We start from the raw sequence: 18,946 nt of genomic DNA, 5'->3' as shown, positions 1-18,946 counted from the left end.
TCGCGGGTGCGGCCGGGTTGGTGTGTGGTGTGAAACTGTCCTTTTCAAATCTGCAGTAGAAGGTATTCAAGTCGTTGGCTAGTGTGCTATTGTTCTCAGCTTGGGGGGATCGTCGCTTGTAATTAGTCAGCGACTGGAATGCATGCCAGACTGATTTAGAGTCGTTTGCGCTAAACTGTTTTTCCAACTTTGCTGTATAGATCCTCTTTGCAATGTTAATTTCTTTGGTCAGCTGGTTTCTAGCTCGATTATACAGGGCCCTGTCCCCGCTCTGATATGCGTCCTCCTTAGCTTGGCGAAGCTGCTTAAGTTTAGCAGTGAACCACGGCTTATTGTTGTTGAATGTGCGAAATGATTTTGTTGGAACACAGACCTCTTCACAGAAACTGATATAGGATGTAACAGTGTCCGTATATTCATCCAGGCTGCCAGCTGAATTTTCAAAGACACTCCAGTCTGTGCAGTCTAAGCAGCTTTGAAGTTCCATCTTGGCTTCATTTGTCCACTTTTTGACTGTTTTCACTGTAGGCTTCGCACATTTAAGTTCTTGCCTGTACGTCGGTATTAAGTGAATTAAGCAGTGATCAGACGAGCCCAAGGCTGCACGAGGTATAGCACGGTATGCGTTTTTTACCGTGGTGTAGCAGTGGTCTAAAGTATTATTTTCCCTGGTAGGACAGTCGATGTGCTGCTTGTATTTAGGGAGTTCGTGGTTGAGTTTAGCTTTGTTAAAGTCCCCAAGAATAATGAGGGGTGAGTCGGGGTGTTTTTTTTCAATTTCGTTGACTTGATCGGCGAGCGTTAGCAATGCGACGTTCGTGTTAGCTTGAGGCGGAATATAGACGCCAGCGAGAATGAATGATGCAAACTCACGTGGGGAGTAGAATGGTTTACAGTTTACGAATAGCGACTCCAAATGCGGGCTGCAGTGTGTGCTGAGCACCGTGACGTCCGTACACCATTTTTCGTTGATATAGAGGCATATCCCGCCGCCCTTTGTTTTCCCCGATGATTCCATGTCGCGGTCCGCTCGATGAATATGGAAACCGGGAAGCATAACAGCGCCATCGGGTACAGCGTTGCAAAGCCAGGTCTCCGTGAAGCACATGGCCGCGGAACGTCCGAAGTCTTTACTGGTCTTTAACAGAAGATGAAGCTCGTCCATTTTGTTGGGTAGGGAGCGTACATTCGCGAGGTGGATCGACGGGAACGCCAATCTGTGTCCTCTCTTGCGGAGTTTCACCTGAATGCCTGCTCGCTTCCCTCTGTGGCGACGCTTCCGTCTCCATGCGCCGAAAACCGCGGACGCCGCTCCGGTGAGTAACTCGGGGAAAAAACTGAGCGGATATTCGAAAGTTGGTGACAGAAAGTCCGGAGTAGACTCTTTGATGGTTAGCAGGTCTCCCCTTGTGTAAGTGAGTCGTGTAAGGTCTCCAAAGACGGACAAAAAACACAAAAACAAAGACAATACTAGAGAGCGCGTTACCGAGGCGACCACACTGGTAGGCGCCATCTTGATAATTTTATCCAACCTGGTCACTCCAAGAGCGAACCTCAACATCTTCATTTCCGCCACCTCCAGCTCTGCTTCCTGTTGTCACCACTGCAAAAAGGAAGGGGCTCAGGGCTGATCCCTGATGCAGTACCACGTCCACCTTAAATTCTTCTGTCACACCTACAGCACACCTCACCGCTGTTCTGCTGCCCTCGTACATGTCCTGGATTATTCTAACATACTTTTCTGCCACTCCAGACTTCCGCATGCAGTACCACAGTTCCTCTCTGGGTACTCTGTCATAGGCTTTCTCTAGATCTACAAAGACACAATGTAGCTCCTTCTGACCTTCTCTGTACTTTTCCATCAACATCCTCAAGGCAAATAATGCATCTGTGGTACTCTTTCTAGGCATGAAACCATACTGTTGCTCGCAAATACTCACTTCTGACCTGAGTCTAGCCTCCACTACTCTTTCCCATAACTTAATTGTGTGGCTCATCAACTTTATTCCTCTATAGTTGCCACAGCTCTGCACATCACCTTTGTTCTTAAAAATGGGCACCAGTACACTTTTCCTCCATTCCTCAGGCATCTTCTAGAATTCTATTGAACAAGCTGGTCAAAAACTCCACAGCCACCTCTCCTAGATGCTTCCATACCTCCACAGGAATGTCATCAGGACCAACTGCCTTTCCATTTTTCATTCTCTTTGATGCCTTTCTAACTTCCCCCTTACTAATCATTGCCACTTCCTGGTCCACCACACTTGCCTCTTCTACTCTCCCTTCTCTATCATTTTCCTCATTCATCAACTCCTCGAAGTATTCTTTCCATCTAGCTAGCACACTGCTGGCACCAGTCAACATATTTCCATCTCTATCCTTAATCACCCTAACCTGCTGCACATCCTTCCCATCTCTATCCCTCTGTCTGGCCAGCCTGTATAGATCCTTTTCTCCTTCTTTAGTGTCCAACCTGCCATACATGTCATCATATGCCTCTTGTTTGGCCTTTGCCACCTCTACCTTTGCCCTGTGTCGCATCTCAATGTATTCCTTTCGCCTCTCCTCAGTCCTCTCAGTGTCCCACTTCTTCTTAGCTAACCTTTTTCCTTGTATGATTTCCTGTACTGTGAGGTTCCACCACCAAGTCTCCTTCTCTCCTTTCCTGCCAGAAGATACACCAAGTACTCTCCTGCCTGCTTCTCTGATCACCTTGGCTGCAGTGGTCCAGTCTTCTGGAAGCTCCTCCCGTCCACCGAGAGCCTGTATCACCTCTTCCCGAAAAGCTGCACAACACTCATCCTGTCTCAGCTTCCACCACATGGTTCTCTTCTCTGCCTTTGTCTTCCTAATTTTCCTCCCCACCACCAGAGTCATCTTACACACCACTATCCTATGCTGTCTAGCCACACTCTCCCCTACCACTACCTTACAGTTGGTAACCTCCTTCCAATTACATCGTCTGCACAAGATGTAATCCACCTGTGCGCTTCTACCGCCGCTTTTGTAGGTCACCCTATGTTCGTGCCTCTTCTGGAAAAAAGTGTTCACTACAGCCATTTGCATCCTTGTTGCAAAGTCTACCACCATCTGTCCCTCCAAGTTCCTTTCCTGGATGCCGTACTTACCCATCACTTCTTCATCACCCCTATTACCTTCACCAACACGTCCATTACAATCTGCACCAATTACGACTCTCTCTCTGTCTGGGATGCTCAGAACTACATCATCTAGCTCCTTCCAGAATTTCTCTTTCACCTCTAGGTCACATCCTACCTGTGGGGCATAGCCACTAATCACATTACACATAACACCCTCAATTTCAAATTTCAGCCTCATCACTCGATCTGATACTCTTTTCACCTCCAAGACATTCTTAGCCAACTCTTCTTTTAAAATAACCCCGACTACATTTCTCTTCCCATCTACACCATGGTAAAATAATTTAAACCCTGCCCCTAAACTTCTAGCCTTACTGCCTTTCCACCTGGTCTCCTGGACACACAATATATCAACCTTTCTCCTAATCATCATGTCAACCAACTTCCGAGATTTTCCTGTCGTAGTCCCAACATTCAAAGTCCCCACATTCAGTTCTAGGCTCTGTGTTTTCCTCTTCTCTTTCTGCCGAAGAACCCGCTTTCCACCTCTTCTTCTTCTTCTTCTTTGACTTCGACCCACAGTAGCTGAATTTCCAACGGTGCCCTGCAGGTTGACGGCGCCGGTGGCGGACGTTGTTAACCCGGGCCACGACCGATCTGGTATGGAATTCTTTGGATGAACGCTAATATTTGTTTGGCAAGGTTTTAAGCCGGATGCCCTTCCTGACGCAACCCTCTGCATTTATCCGGGCTTGGGACCGGCCTACAGTTTGCACTGACTTGTGCCCCCCATAGGGCTGCATTCGTCCGACCCTAAGACTATTTTGCCTAAATCATGTTTCATTTCCGCGTTTGTTTGGGACATTGAAACTGCGGTCAAAGGGGCTCTGAAAGACACTCCTAGCCCTGAAGATTGCCCTGAGAACAGTGTTTATGTGGTTCCGACCTTAAGGGGAAGAGTCATCCACTGGGCTCACACGAACCGAACTGTATGTCACCCAGGCATTGCCAAGACCCAATCAGTGGTCGAACAGCGCTTTTGGTGGCCTAATGTTAGGAGGGATGTTATCGATTACGTCAATGCTTGCCAGGTATGTGCTGCTAACAAGCCCTCTCATCAACGTCCTTCTAGGGAGTTCCGACCCCTGCCTATACCACAACGTCCTTGGTCAGACATTTCCGTAGACTTTGTGACAGGATGACCGGCCTCTAAAGGCAATACCACCATTCTTACAGTTGTTGACAGGTTCTCTAAGATGGCACACTTCATTGCACTTCCAAAACTCCCCTCAGCTAAAGACACTGCCGAGCTAATGATTAATCAGGTTTTTAAGTTCCATGGTTTCCCAAAGAATGTGGTGTCTGATAGGGGTCCCCAATTCATATCGCAATTTTGGAAGGAGTTTTGCAATCTCATAGGTGCTACCGTCAGTCTGTCATCTGGGTTTCATCCTGAAACCAACGGCCAAACTGAGAGGCTGAACCAGGACCTGGAGACTGGGCTCCGATGTCTCGCTTCACAGGAGCCGCGATCCTGGTCTCAGAAACTGGTTTGGGTCGAATTCTCCCACAATTCCCTCCCCTCTGCATCCACTGGTCTATCGCCTTTTCACGTTGTGCATGGTTACCAACCATCTCTGTTTCCTGCCATAGCCTCAGAATCCACAGTTCCAGCGGCATTAACCTTGGTGAGACGCTGCAGGAGGACCTGGGAGCGAGCCCGCCAGATGCTGCTGCGCCAGGGACGGTCCTACAAGGCCGCTGCTGACCGTCGGAGGACACCGGCCCCGAACTACAAAGTGGGTCAGCGAGTTTGGCTCTTGACCAAGCATATTCCACTCCGGGTGGAGTCCAAGAAGCTCGCTCCCAGGTTCATTGGGCCCTTCCCCATCACAAAAATCATCAACTCTGTCACCGTGAAGCTGAGGCTCCCAAGGTCGATGCGGGTCCACCCTGCTTTTCACGTCAGCCTACTCAAGCCAGCCCGGGAGTCTCCTCTGGTCCCGACTTCCAGGCCCCCTCCTCCCCCCGGTTTGTGGATGGGGGCCCTGTCTTCTCTGTGAAGCGGCTGTTGTCATCTCGTCGGCGGGGGAGGGGGTTTCAATATCTGGTGGACTGGGAGGGCTATGGGCCTGAGGAACGTTCATGGGTACCGTCTGCATTTTTCATGGATGATTCGCTCATTCGGGACTTCCACGTTGCACATCCAGGGGCCCCAGGGCCGTCTGGGGCCGGCCGTTAAGGGGGGGGTACTGTCATGTGTGTGTGTCTTCCCCTCCCTGTTTCACACACACCTGCTCCTGTGAGCATCTTCACCACCTGTGCCTCGTTCACCCTAATTACCTATTGTATTTAACCTCGTGTCTCATTCCCTCTCGTTGCCAGTTCGTTGTACCTTGTCGTCGCGTTCCAGCATTCCTTGTTTCCACGTCATAGACTCACAGTAAGGCTTGACCCTGTTCCGATTATCGACCTTGCCTCATTGCCTCATGTTTTTGGATACTGTTGCCTTTCTTGGATTGCCTGCCTGTGTACCAACCAATGCCCGTCTATTAAACCTCTCTTTTTGGAAACTGTCCATTTGTTTTGGAGTCGTGCATTTTTGGGTCCTATCCGCTGTTCCGTTCATGACAATATCAGTTTTTGTGAAGATGTGTGTGTACCAACAAAATCATTTCGCACATTCGACAACAACAAGCCGTGGTTCACGGCTAAACTTAAGCAGCTTCGCCAAGCTAAGGAGGACGCATATCAGAGCGGGGACAGGGCCCTGTATAATCGCGCTAGAAACCAGCTGACTAAGGAAATTAACATTGCGAAGAGGAACTATGCGGCAAAGTTGGAAAAACAGTTTAGCGCTAAACTAAATCAGTCTGGCATGCATTCCAATCGCTGACTAATTACATGCGACGATCCCCCCAAGCTGAGAACAATAGCACACTAGCCAACGACTTGAATACCTTCTACTGCAGATTTGAAAAGGACACTTTCACACCCCACACCCACCCGGCCGCACCCCCGACCACAATCACACCTCTGACTTCTGCGTTAACCATCCATGAAGAGGATGTGAGACGCATCTTCAAACAACAAAAGATTAACAAAGCGGCAGGCCCAGACCATGTCTCCCCATCCTGCCTCAAAGTCTGCGCGGACCAGCTCGCTCCAGTCTTCATACAGATCTTCAATAGATCTCTGGAACTGTGCGAAGTACCATCCTGTTTCAAATGCTCCACCATTATTCCAGTCCCCAAGAAATCTGCAATCTTGGGTCTAAATGACTACAGGCCTGTTTCCTTGACATCTGTGGTCATGAAGTGCTTTGAACGTCTCGCGCTGGACCACCTCAAGAGCGTCACAGGTCCCCTGCTGGACCCCGTGCAGTTTGCCTAACGAGCGAACAGGTTTGTGGATAACGCAGTCAACTTGGGACTGCACTTCATCCTAGAACACCTTGACAGTGCAGGGACCTACGCGAGGATCCTGTTCGTGGACTTCAGCACAGCGTTCAACACCCTCATCCCTGAACTCCTTTCCGCCAAGCTTCTCCAGCTCAGCATCTCACCTGCCATCTGCCAGTGGATTTACAGCTTTCTGACGGGCAGGACACAGCAGGTCAGGCTGGGGGAGGCCACCTCATCCACACGCAGCATCAGCACTGGGGCGCCCCAAGGTTGTGTCCTCTATCTGCTGCTCTTCTCTCTCTACACGAACGACTGCACCTCAGCGCACCTGGCTGTCAAACTCCTGAAGTTTGGAGATGACACCACTGTCATCGGCCTCATCAAGGACGGTGACGAGTCTGCATATCGACAGGAAGTGGAGCGGCTGGAGCTGTGGTGCGGCCGACACAACCTGGAGCTGAACACGCTTAAGACTCTAGAGATGATCGTGGACTTCAGGAGGCATCCTTCGCCACAGCTGCCCCTCACGCTGTCCAGCTGTCTGGGAAGTTCCTGGGAATTACAGTCTCTCAGGACCTAAAGTGGGCGACCAACTTCAACTCCGTCCTCAAAAAGGATTGTCAGTACACCCCTACCAACCCTTGAGGACTTGCACGCTGCCAGAACTAAGACAAGAGCGTGCAAAATTCTTTCGGACCCTCCACATCCCGGTCACCAGCTCTTCCAGCTCCTTCCCTCAGGTAGGCGCTACCGATCAATGCAAACTGCAAACTAGAACTAGCAGACATTCCAACAGGTTCTTCCCTCTTCCTGGCAATTTTTTGTCTTGAGTTTGTTGTCACATTTCTGTGGGGCCAATTATATATTACTTTTGCACTCACTGTAGTAGTCTTTGCATATCTGTTGTTGACCAATACTGGTCATTCATGCCAGAGTAGCATCTGCTCCATTTGCACACTGACTGAGGAGTACCTGCAACATTTGCACAATCAACATTGTCCCAGATTATCGCACTACTCGTCACTTTAAAGTGCATACACTCCTCAAAAGTGTTCTCTGTCAATTGACTGTCTGTTGTCGTACTAGAGCGGCTCCAACTACCGGAGACAAATTCCTTGTGTGTGTTTTGGACATACTTGGCAAATCAAGATGATTCTGATTCCATTGTAACATGCTGCCAATCTTGTCTTCAGATTGTTGTCACATCTCTGTCGGGCCAATTTATACATTATTTGCGCACTCATTATTGTAGTCTCGTCACTCTGCACTTTTGGCATATCTTTTGTTAACCAATACTGGACACTCATGTGCTTGAGAAGCATCTGCATCATTTGCACAATTGACACTGTTCCAGATTATTGCACTACTCGTCACTTTAAACTGCTTAAATTTCTTGAAGTGTCTGCACCATTTGCACAATCGTCACTGTACCAGATTATCACTCGATTAGTCATTTCAAACTGCTCTAAATTGCTAATGACTCTGAATCATTTGCACAATTGTAAAAAAAATAATAATAATTTTAATTCCTTCTGTGTTTTTTATATTTTTGGCAAATAAAGATGGTTCTGCTTCTGAGTCTGTAGATCTCAGAGCCAAAAAGTGGGCATTGTTTTAACCCTGAATCCGTCCATCTGGCACAAACTGCTTACAATACCTGGTATGACCACCCAGCCTCCCACCCAAGTACAAACCAGACCCACCCCTGCTTAGCTTCCAAGATCAGGTATTCTCAGGGTAGTATGCCGATAAGCAGAAGACTCTATAAGCTGTTTGATATTTATAGGAAAGGCGCACATCCAGCATCTTGCTTTGACTTCCGAAATAGGTTCCAACATAATTATTCCCGTCATTATCTTCGAACGCAGAGTAGTACAATTGGACTGCAATATTTAGCATATTTATCTATTGTGACCAATCAGTAGTTTATATACATTACGTAACCACTGTGCGTTTGTGTGCCATAGAATGTCTCACGTCCAAACCCAATTTTGGGTCACGGAACTTGGGTTTTATATTAGGATAAAATTTTCCCATTGCTGGTCTGCACTGGTGGAGCTCAGTGGTTACTTCCTCTTGAAATAATTCTACTGCAGAATTCATCTCTTCTCAATCCCTTCTAAGAGATCGAACCATGGGTGCTGTCCAGTGCTTTTAATATATTTATATATATATATAGACACCTTTGATTTTCTTTGTGATCGTGAATTTGATAATATAAATGTTTTGTTATAGCTGTTGTAATTTTAGAGAATTAAGCCGACATTTAAAGCAAAGGAAATTTATTTATATAGCACATTTCATACACAAGGCAACTCAATGTGCTTTACATGATTAAAAGCATTTAAATACAAAGAAAAACAGCTCATAAACATTTAAAACAAAGAGAAAAAAATTAAAGTACCATGAAAACAGCTTACAGTCCAAGAAATATCATTTAAAAGTGGAAATGCTCTAAAAAGCATGGGAAAAAAGAAGAGTTTAAGAGTGGACTTAAAAACATGCACACTTGGGGCTGACTTCACTTCTGTTGGCAAGTTATTCCATTTGTGTGCAGCCTAATAGCTAAATTCTGCTTCACCATGTTTACTTTGGACTCTGTGCTCCATTATTTGACCTGAGTCTGGAGATCTCAGAGCCCGACTGGGTTTATATCCGATTAGCATTTCTGTCGTGTATTCAGGACTGCAACCATTTAATAATTTATAGACCAGTAACAGAACTTTAAAATCTATTTTAAAGCTGACTGGGTGCCAGTGTAAAGACTTTAGAATTGGAGTAATATGCTCTGACCTCTTTGTTCTGGTCAGAACCCGAGCTGCAGCTGTTTAATTTACTGTTTCATCAGGAACATGGCATCCTCTAGTGTTACTTGTTTGGTCAAGACGAGAACGTTTTTCAAGTGTGCAGTGCTGCGTTGCAGATGCATGTGCGCTCGCCAGGAGCGACACTGAAATACAATATATTTCCTAATTTCAAAGAAAATGTAACTCAGCTCAGCGGTTACTTCCTCAAGAAGTAATTCGATGCAGTCTTCGGCTCTTCTCAATTCCTTCTTCGGGATCCAACAACTGGCCCCGTCCAGTGCATTTAAACCAACTAATTTCATCCCCGTCCAATGCGTATTCATTTGGATTTGCGAGTTCATGACGTACAACTAAAGTTATGTTTCAATCTTTCGGTAGTCTTCTTGTGCTGGTCTAGCTCAGTGGTTACTTCCTCAAGAAACAATTCTCTCACAGAATTCACCTCTTCTCCATCCCTTAATTGTGATCGAACCATGGGCTCCGTCCAACGTTTTCCTTCTCTTTGCTTTATATTCCCAAACTGACAGTTCCTCACTGACAGACAGACAGACAGAGAAATTATGTCATTGGTGACTGTGAACTGCTGGCACTCAAGATGGCTTTGATGGAGTGGAGGCACTGGCTAGAGGGGGCACAGACTCCGTTTTTAGTATGGACAGATCACAAGAACGTTGAATATATTAAATCTGCTAAAAGATTAAATGCGAGGCAAGCTAGATGGGCTCTGTTCTTCACTAGATTTAATTTCATGTTATACTACCGACCTGGTTCTAAAAATGGTAAGCCAGATGCTTTGTCACGTATTTTCTGCGAAGAGAATTCTTAGTCCGACCCTCAGACTATTTTGCCCAAGTCATGTTTCATTTCCGCTTTTGTTTGGGATGTTGAAACTGCAGTTAAAGAGGCTCTGAAAAACACTTAGCCCTGAAGATTGCCCTGAAAACAGGCTTTATGTGGTTCCGACCTTAAGGGGAAGAGTCATCCACTGGGCTCACACGAACCGTACTGTATGTCACCCAGGCATTGCCAAAACGCAATCAGTGGTCGAACAGCGCTTTTGGTGGCCTACTGTTAGGAGGGATGTTATTGATTACGTCAATGCTTGCCAGGTATGTGCTGCTAACAAGCCCTCTCGTCAACGTCCTTCTGGGGAGTTGCGACCCCTGCCAATACCACAACGTCCTTGGTCAGACATTTCCGTAGACTTTGTGACAGGATTTCCGGCCTCGAAAGGAAATACCACAATTCTCACAGTTGTTGACCGGTTCTCGAAAATGGCTCACTTCATTGCACTCCTGAAACTCCCCTCAGCTAAAGATACTGCAGAGTTAATAATTAATCAGGTATTCAGGTTCCATGGTTTCCCCAAGAATGTGGTGTCTGATAGGGGTCCCCAATTCATTTCGCAATTTTGGAAGGAGTTTTGCAATCTCATAGGTGCTACCGTCAGTCTGTCATCTGGGTTTCACCCTGAAACCAACGGCCAAACTGAGAGGCTGAACCAGGACCTGGAGACTGGGCTTCGATGTCTCGCTTCACAGGAGCCGCGATCCTGGTCTCAGAAACTGGTTTGGGGCGAATTCTCCCACAATTCCCTCCCCTCTGCATCCACTGGTCTATCGCCTTTTCACATTGTGCATGGTTACCAACCATCTCTGTTTCCTGCCATAGCCCCTGAGTCCACAGTTCAGCGGCAATGACCTTGGTGAGATACTGCAGGAGGACCTAGGAGCGAGCCCGCCAGATGCTGCTGCGCTAGGGACGTCATCGGTGTGTGTTCTGGTTTTTGTCTTCCCCCTGTTTCACACACACCTGCTCCTGAGAGCATCTTCACCACCTGTGCCTCGTTCACCCGAATTACCCCTTGTATTTAACCCCTTATCTCATTCTCTCTCGTCGCCAGTTCGTTGTACCTTGTCGTCGCGTTCCAGCATTCCTTGTTTCCACGTCACAGACTCACAGTAAGACTTGAGCCTGTTCCGATTATCAACCTCTCCTTTTTGCCTCATGTTTTTGGTTAATGTTGCCTTTTTTGGATTGCCTGCCTGTGTACCGACCTCTGCCCGTAAATTAAACCTCTCTTTTTTGAAACTGTCACTTTGTTTTGGAGTCGTGCATTTTTGGCTCGTATCCTCTGTTCCGTTCATGACAACGACGAATTTACTGGAAGAAAATAATTTTTCAAGACCATTTACGTTAAGTGACTCGACAGTAACTCTTATTGGTTGTAACGTTTTACGTCTCGAGTGTCCACATTCATGATGTATACTTTGGAAATCCTAAAACAACAATGGTGCACAATTATATAATGTGCGCGGAAAGTAAATTCGGTCTTTTTTTTTTTTTTTTTTTTTTACCTGAGTAAACGTCAGGAAATTGTAGAAAACAGGAAGGATCTCGTCCAGCTAGCTAAAAAGCACAACTTTTGGTTTGGATCCTTAAGTATATATTTGACTTAACTGTTAAAGTTGTTGAAATACAATGCAACACACATAAAAACACCACAGTGAAAGGGGTCATTTAAGTGCGCATATATTCCCTGTTAAATTACCTTCAATTTTATGCTGTAATTCTGAGCGCATAGTGCATCCGTTTCCGCTACGACGACAATAACAATGGTATCCATCAGCTGAAAATACAGTCTAGCAGTACAAGCCAAACCAAAGTATTTTTAGAACATATTTTACACACGCACACACACACACACACTTGCCTCGCTTCTGCTTCCTCCTCCGTTCGTGGTGCGTCCACTGTGGGTGCGATGCAGGAGTGGGAGTCGGAGTTATTGTAGGCAGCCAGACAAGACTGCTGTAGCTCCTCAATGAGAGTAGACTTTTAACTCCGTAAAAGTAGTTCTGCCTGTGTCGAGCAGCAACCTACGACTGTATCTGTATCAGAGCGGACTTGGTGCATGAGAGTTAGTCAGAATCAGAATCATCTTTATTTGCCAAGTATGTCCAAAACACACAAGGAATTTGTCTCCGGTAGTTGGAGCCACTCTAGTACAACCGACAGTCAATTTACAGAACACTTTGGAGACATAAAGACATTGACAAAAAAATATTGTGCAAAAAGATGCAGAGTCCTCTTGCACTTATAGCAGTTCAAATGACTAATATCGCAATAGTCCGGTGCAATGACCATTGTGCAAAGGGCGCTGAGACTTCAAGGAGTGTATGCGGTTTAAAGTGACGAGTAGTGCGATAATCTGGGACAATGGTTGTGCAAATGTTACAGATACTCCTCAATCAGCGTGCAAATGGAGGAGATGCTACTCTGGCATGAGTGGCCAGTATATGCAAATAGTGCAGCATGGCGAGACAACTACAGTGAGTGCACGAGTAATACATAATTGGCGCCACAGAAATGTGACAACGAACTCAAGTCAAAAAATTGCCAGCTTGTTGTAATGGAATTATAGGTTAGCTGTTTAAGAAGTTGATTGCAAGAGGGAAGAAGCTGTTGGAATGTCTACTAGTTCTAGTTTGCATTGATCGGCGCCTACCAGAGGGAAGGAGCTGGAAGAGCTGGTGACGGGTGGGGAGGGTCCGAGAGGAATTTGCACGCCCTTGTCTTAGTTCTGGCAGCGTGCAAGTCCTCAAGGGTGGGTAGGGGGGTACCGACAATCCTTTCAGCAGTTTTGATTGTCCGTTGCAGTCGGAGTTTGTCCTTTTTTGTAGCAGCACCAAACCAGACTGTGATGGAAGAACACAGGACTGATTCGATGACCGCTGTGTAGAACTGTCTCAGCAGCTCCGGTGGCAGGCCGTGCTTTCTCAGAAGCCGCAGGAAGTACATCCTCTGCTGGGCCTTTTTTAGGACGGAGTTGATGTTGGTCGCCCACTTCAGGTCCTGGGAGATTGTAATTCCCAGGAACTTGAAGGTCTTGACGGTTGACACAAGGCAGCTGGACAACGTGAGGGGCAGCTGTGGCGAAGGATGCCTCCTGAAGTCCACGATCATCTCTACAGTCTTGAGCGTGTTCAGCTCCAGGTTGTGTCGGCCGCACCACAGCTCCAGCCGCTCCGCTTCCTGTCGATATGCAGACTCGTCACCGTCCTTGATGAGGCCGATGACAGTGGTGTCATCTGCAAACTTCAGGAGTTTGACAGTCGGGTTCGCTGAGGTGCAGTCGTTCGTGTAGAGAGAGAAGAGCAGCGGAGAGAGGACACAACCTTGTGGCGCCCCAGTGCTGATGCTGCGTGTGGATGAGGTGGCCTCCCCCAGCCTGACCTGCTGTGTCCTGCCCGTCAGAAAGCTGTAAATCCACTGGCAGATGGCAGGTGAGACGCTGAGCTGGAGAAGCTTGGATGAAAGGAGTTGCGATAAACCCGTATTTAGTAGTTATATAGTGTTGTTTCGTTCAGGAACGTTTTGTTCAAAAGAACAAATCTTCAAAGTAAACGTAATGAACTGATTTCGTTCTTTGAGCTTTCCCGCCGTTAGCCAGCCCGCTCGGACGGGAAACAGAAGCGTTCGAGTCTCAACGTGTCAAATGAGACATGCAGCTGGTGCGGCGGAGAAGAGCCGGCCGATTTTCAAAATAAAACACATAGACACGCGACTTGCAATTCAACAGAAATTATATAAATTGGTCATTTTTTTCTCTGCAGCCCGGTAACAAATGCCTCACGGCCCGGTACCGGTCTGCGGACCAGTGGTTGGGGACGACTGCTTTACATGATTAAAAGCATTTAAAAACAAATAAAAACCCATCTTATAAACATTAAAAACATCCATCCATCCATTTTCTTTACCGCTTATCCTCACTAGGGTCGCGGGCTGCTGGAGCCTATCCCAGCTATCTTCGGGCGGGCGGCGGGGTACACCCTGAACCGGTCATCAGCCAATCGCAGGGCACATAGAAAAAAACAACCATTCGCACCCACATTCACACCTATTTAGCGTCTCCAATCAACCTACCACGCATGTTTTTGGGATGTGGGAGGAAACCGGAGTGCCCGGAGAAAACCCACCCAGGCACGGGGAGAACATGCAAACTCCACACAAGCGGGGTCAGGATTTGAACCCCGGTCCTCATAACTGTGAGGCAGATGTGCCAACCAGTCGGCCACCAATTAAAACAACATGCAGTGCAAGAAATATCATTTAAAAGTGGAAATGCTCTAAAAAGCATGAGAAAAAAGAAGAGTTTTGAACCTGGATTTAAAAACATTCTGACTAACGCTTGGTTAAAATTACAAAGACTTTGTCTGTGGAGGTCATCGTCAATTTGGAGTTTTGTTTTTCTCCACTTACGTTCTGCTTTCCTACACTTTGATTTAGGGGTCTTTACCATCATTGTGCTCCTCCACGGTGTTCTAGGTCGCCTCAAGATTGTCTCTTAATAGGAGCGACAGCATTCATGACATTTGAGATTTTACAGGTGAAATCATCCAAAAGTTCATCAAGTGTCTCAGCATTCACAGTTTTTGGCACAGCAATGGTCTCCATAAACTTAGTCGCGGTACTCTCATTTATGTACCTTTTCTTGATACACATAGAGGTTGTCTGAACTGAAGAAGACGAATCTTTAATTCAAAGAATGCACAAAAATGATCACAAATAGCCATATCCTTTATGTCAATTCATAGAATTTCAACATCCTTTGAGATGACCAGGTCGAAGATGTGACCTTGAGTGTGGGTTGGACTCTTGATATGTTGAGAGAGGTCAAATCTGTCTAGTATAGCAGAGAGTTCTTTAGATTTTTTTTCCATGTTATTGTCAACATGAACGTTAATGTCTTCCGTTATGACAAAATTGTTGTAGTCAGTACAAATAACTGACAGCAGTTATGAAAAATCCTCCATAAATTTTCTATTGTATCTTGGAGACCTATAAATTATTAAAACAATCACCTTTGGGACACCTTTAAAAAACAGAGATATTCAAAAGAGGTAAAATCATTTCACCGTTAAAGTGGAAATTTACGTCGAAATACTTCTGGTATTCAACGGGTATTGTCCCACGTGATTGTGACAGCAAGCTCAGTGTGTGTGGGCGTGTGCGTCGATGTGTGAGTGAGACGGGACTGCGCAGGCATTGTCCGGTGGGACTGTGAAGGAGTAAGGAGTGCGCGCCGGTGCGAGTGTACAGTGGCAAGTGTAGTAACGGCAACCGGGGAAGAGTACCGATTAGCGGAGGACCCGTTGACATTGAATGTGGAGAGGAGCTAATAAAGCCATTAAAGCAGCAAATCGGTGCTTCGTGCGTTTATTGTTGCCGCCACCCAGCTCAGCTGTGCAACGAGAGAAGGGAGTTAACCCCTGCGTCTCCCGACCACGGTCAGGTGACCGTAGCAGGAAAGGTTAACACTTCGTATAAAGAAACTAAAATATATTAAACTAAAAAAATAAGATTCTGTACTTACCATTACTGCTGAGAGTGTGAAAAAAGGAGGGTGAAAAAGGCAAAGATACTCCCGGCGCACAAACACAGACAAACACTATGCACTAGCTAGGCAGAAACACTATGGTGCTGGGGACAAAATGGCAGTCGAGGCACGGACGTCGTAAAGTCGAAACGTCGTAGGTTGAGTGAGTCGTAACTCGAGGACTTCCTGTATAAAAAGTGACGTGGTATCCTCTATGAGACAAAATTAGTTTGATTTTAATGGCAAAAACATGAATCGGACTAACCCGGAAGTGAACGCAGGCGTTTACCTTCCTTTGTATCTTTTGCAAATTAATTACACTTTCATTTCAACCAATATACGCTCCAAGATCAATGAAATCTTGCCTCAGTACGTCTGATTGCTGCTTGAGAACATCCAGGGCCCCTGTGTGTATCATGACAGATTTCACAGTTGGGTGCTAATTATCGATCTCCAGGATTTTTTTTAGAGATATCAGACACCATGTCATTGGTAAAACACCATACTTTGGTCTTCTTCTCACTACAAAAACGTTTCCCATCCTTGACAGCTCCATCACCAACTATTAACGTTTGGAGTGCCATTTTTTCTTGTATGATTTAGTTTCATACCTTTCAGTGGTGGTGGGGGATGAGCATTCTTGGCCAGGGTCTTGTAAAAGTGGCTCAAATCTATTGGTAAGTCGGATGTTAATGTTTTGGATTGACTTGCGTCCTTTTTTCTTGCCCTTCGCTGTAGCGACCGTCCACGGCCGCTCACTCGGGGTTGAAGCAGCTCACAACGCAGGATTACTCGGTAATCTGCTGGTGTTGTGTCCTCCCTTTTAGATGTCCCATATGTTTGGGATTTGCTCCCAGTAAATTCCAGGGAGAACTGCTGGATGGTCCATTACCATATCCACAGTCCACATCCGTCCTCTTTGTTGAGCTAAATGGCTGTCTGTTATCACACTTCTGCTCAACATTTTGAGAGATTGGTACAGTGGTTTCATTCTCCGACTGTCCATTTGTCTCTTTTGCCATTCATGTGTCTCGGGTTTCTCATGAAATACAATTCAGTTGCAGATCTCACCAGTTGAATTCCGGATATCTGCAACTGAATTATAGCTGTCTGTGATTCCTGTTTGAAATATCTACAAGCCATGTTCATTTTGACGAGTCATAGGTCAAGTTATAGTTATTGACAATGTAATTTTGCCTGGTTAAAACTTGATTGAAGATATATGAAAACGGAGAAGTCGATAGGCTCTTGAATTGAAGTAAATTAAGGATATATGTAACGGTGCACTTGAATTATGAATAGTAATAATCAAATTGTAGACATCTCAAACTGGAGTTACAGATATCTACAATGCTGTTGCAGATAACTATAATTCACATTGCGGATATCTGCGACTGCATTTTAGATATATGTAATAGCGAATATACACAGACGTGTCCAAACCATTGAAGTCTGCTCTCTCTAACTTTGTCTCCAAAACATCGAACCTTGGCTGTCCCTCTGATGAGCTCATTTCTAATTTTATCCAACCTGGTCACTCCGAGAGCGAACCTCAACATCTTCATTTCCGCCACCTCCAGCTCTGCTTCCTGTTTTCTCTTCAGTGCCACTGTCTCTAATCCATACATCATGGCTGGCCTCACCACTGTTTTATAAACTTTGCCCTTCATCCTAGCAGAGACTCTTCTGTCACATAACACACCTGACACCTTCCTCCACCCGTTCCAACCTGCTTGGACCCGTTTCTTCACTTCCTGACCACACTCACCATTGCTCTAGACGGTTGACCCCAAGTATTTAAAGTCCTCTACCCTTGCCATCTCTTCTCCCTGTAGCCTCATTCTTCCCCCACCACCCCTCTCATTCATGCACATATATTCTGTTTTACTTCGGCTAATCTTCATTCCTCTTCTTTCCAATGCATGCCTCCATCTTTCTAACTGTTCCTCCAGCTGCTCCCTGCTTTCACTGCAGATCACAATGTCATCTGCAAACATCATGGTCCACGGGGATTCCAGTCTAACCTCATCTGTCAGCCTATCCATCACCACTGCAAAAAGGAAGGGGCTCAGGGCTGATCCCTGATGCAGTTCCACGTCCACCTTAAATTCTTCTGTCACACCGACAGCACACCTCACCGCTGTTCTGCTGCCCTCGTACATGTCCTGTATTATTCTAACATACTTCTCTGCCACTCCAGACTTCCGCATGCAGTACCACAGTTCCTCTCTGGGTACTCTGTCATAGGCTTTCTCTAGATCTACAAAGACACAATGTAGCTCCTTCTGACCTTCTCTGTACTTTTCCATCAACATCCTCAAGGCAAATAATGCATCTGTGGTACTCTTTCTAGGCATGAAACCATACTGTTGCTCGCAAATACTCACTTCTGTCCTGAGTCTAGCCTCCACTACTCTTTCCCATAACTTCATTGTGTGGCTCATCAACTTTATTCCTCTATAGTTGCCACAGCTCTGCACATCACCTTTGTTCTTAAAAATGGGCACCAGTACACTTTTCCTCCATTCCTCAGGCATCTTCTCACGCACTAGAATTCTATTGAACAAGCTGGTCAAAAACTCCACAGCCACCTCTCCTAGATGCTTCCATACCCCCACAGGAATGTCATCAGGACCAACTGCCTTTCCATTTTTCATTCTCTTTAATGCCTTTCTAACTTCCCCCTTACTAATCATTGCCACTTCCTGGTCCACCACACTTGCCTCTTCTACTCTCCCTTCTCTATCATTTTCCTCATTCATCAACTCCTCGAAGTATTCTTTCCATCTACCTAGCACACTGCTGGCACCAGTCAACATATTTCCATCTCTATCCTTAATCACCCTAACCTGCTGCACATCCTTCCCATCTCTATCCCTCTGTCTAGCCAGCCTGTATAGATCCTTTTCTCCTTCTTTAGTGTCATCATATGCCGCTTGTTTTGCCTTTGCCACCTCTACCTTTGCCCTGTGTCGCATCTCAATGTATTCCTTTCGCCTCTCCTCGGTCCTCTCAGTGTCCCACTTCTTCTTAGCTAACCGTTTTCCTTGTATGATTTCCTGTACTGTGAGGTTCCACCACCAAGTCTCCTTCTCTCCTTTCCTGCCAGAAGATACACCAAGTACTCTCCTGCCTGCTTCTCTGATCACCTTGGCTGCAGTGGTCCAGTCTTCTGGAAGCTCTTCCCGTCCACCGAGAGCCTGTATCACCTCTTCCCGAAAAGCTGCACAACACTCGTCCTGTCTCAGCTTCCACCAC

The sequence above is a fragment of the Phyllopteryx taeniolatus genome, unplaced genomic scaffold (assembly GCF_024500385.1).
Source record: "Phyllopteryx taeniolatus isolate TA_2022b unplaced genomic scaffold, UOR_Ptae_1.2 contig_39, whole genome shotgun sequence".
NCBI classification, from domain to species: Eukaryota; Metazoa; Chordata; class Actinopteri; order Syngnathiformes; family Syngnathidae; genus Phyllopteryx; species Phyllopteryx taeniolatus.
This window is presented reverse-complemented; position numbering follows the sequence as displayed.